Source organism: Saccopteryx bilineata, chromosome 4 (assembly GCF_036850765.1).
Source record: "Saccopteryx bilineata isolate mSacBil1 chromosome 4, mSacBil1_pri_phased_curated, whole genome shotgun sequence".
Classification (NCBI taxonomy): Eukaryota; Metazoa; Chordata; class Mammalia; order Chiroptera; family Emballonuridae; genus Saccopteryx; species Saccopteryx bilineata.
This window is the reverse complement of record NC_089493.1, coordinates 66,871,485-66,873,254: the sequence shown is the minus strand read 5'-3', so window position 1 is coordinate 66,873,254 and position 1,770 is coordinate 66,871,485. Positions and strand designations below refer to the sequence as shown.

General features: G+C 42.8%; 1 non-coding gene across 1 annotated transcript; it reads left to right on the top strand.

Moving 5' to 3' along the window:
* The first annotated feature begins 1,341 nt into the window (after positions 1 to 1,341).
* TRNAA-GGC (transfer RNA alanine (anticodon GGC)) lies at positions 1,342 to 1,417 on the top strand. Its single transcript has one exon. It is a non-coding gene; the product is annotated as a tRNA-Ala (tRNA).
* The last annotated feature ends 353 nt before the right edge of the window (positions 1,418 to 1,770 follow it).

Sequence of the window (1,770 nt, the reverse complement as noted above, 5' to 3'; positions counted from 1 at the left end):
ACTACTACTACTACATTCCGGACCCTAATCATGTGACAAAAGGCTCCTCATCTTCCATCTTAGATTTTTGACCCTCCCACTTCATCCTCTTATTAGTGGCAAGAACAGGGACATCTAATAAAAGGCAGATTTGGTTGTGCTCATAACTTTTCAAGAAAGGCCCAACAGCTATAAGATTAGCGTCCAAATTTATTGTAATAAAAGTTTGCTTTTGTTTCTGTTCCTATTTGTCCCTTTGGCCTCAAGTCACCCTCTCCTGTTATGCACCAGAACACAAATTGAGGTAAAGTGCACTACATATATTATTGTATCATAACTTTATGCCTTCCCAGCCCCGAGCACTTTCTTCTTTTTAGTAAATGACACCTGCCGTCAGTTCTGCTACTACATGTCATATGAGTTCCTAAAAATCACTGTGTTGTACAACACTTTACAATACTAATCCCCCATGGAGACAGGAACTTTCTAAGTGACACATATAAAAAATAAGATAGAACTTTAATAGGAACAGCGCCTAGTTTACATATGTTACATAAGTTAAAAAAAACAGAAGTGCTACAATAAATATGGCACTTCACCTTGAGAATGACCTAAAGCTTGCTTGTGGACATGAGCAGCAGCCTGTGAGCTTCTGGAATGGGTGGAAGGAGGCCTATGTGAAATCAGATGTAAAGTGCTAACACCATGTGTGGGTAGAGTGACTCTGAACACCCGCTGTGAACTGAGGAAGCTTCCGACGTATGAGTTGTGTGCATGTGTTTCGTTTGTTGTTTGTATGTGGCTCATTTGAGCAGAATGCAGTTTTCTGTGTTTACTTCAGTTGTTTTCAGGCATAAATAAATACTAAATTGATGTCACACTCAAATTAGTCCTTAATATATTGATCACACTGGAACAGATTCACTTCTTTAGCGCAAGTTTTTATAGCAGAACTGATGTACATTTTTTTTTTTGAAAGAGAGAGAGCGAGACAGAGACAGACAGAAAGGGAGAGAGATGAGAAGCATCAATTCATAGTTGCAGTTGTTTATTGCTTCTCATATATGCCTTGACTGGGGGGCTCCGGTACAGCAAGTGACCCTTTGTTCAAGCCAGTGATCTTTGAGCTCATGCCATCAACCATGGGATCACATATATCAGTGGTCCTCAACCTTTTTTGGGCCACGGACAGGTTTAATGTCAGAAAATATTTTCACGGACCGGCCTTTAAGGTGGGTTGGATAAATGTATCACGTGATTGAGACAAGCATCAAGAGTGAGTCTTAGACAGATGTAACAGAGGGAATCTGGTTATTTTTTTAAAAATAAAACATCGTTCAGACTTAAATATAAATAAAACGGGCCCTGGCCGGTTGGCTCAGTGGTAGAGCATCGGCCTGGCATGCCGGAGTCCCGGGTTCGATTCCCGGCCAGGGCACACAGGAGAGGCTCCCATTTGCTTCTCCAACCCTCCCCCTCTCCTTCCTCTCTGTCTCTCTCTTCCCCTCCCGCAGCGAGGCTCCATTGGAACAAAGATGGCCCAGGCGCTGGGGATGGCTCTGTGACCTCTGCCTCAGGCAGTAGAATGGCTCTGGACGCTACAGAGCGACGCCCCAGAGGGGCAAAGCATCGCCCCCTGGTGGGCATGGCAGGTGGATCCCGGTCGGGCGCATGCGGGAGTCTGTCTGACTGCCTCCCCGTTTCCAGCTTCGGAAAAATGGAAAAAAAAAAAAAAAAAAAAAAAAAAAAAAATATATATATATATATATATATATATATATATATATATAT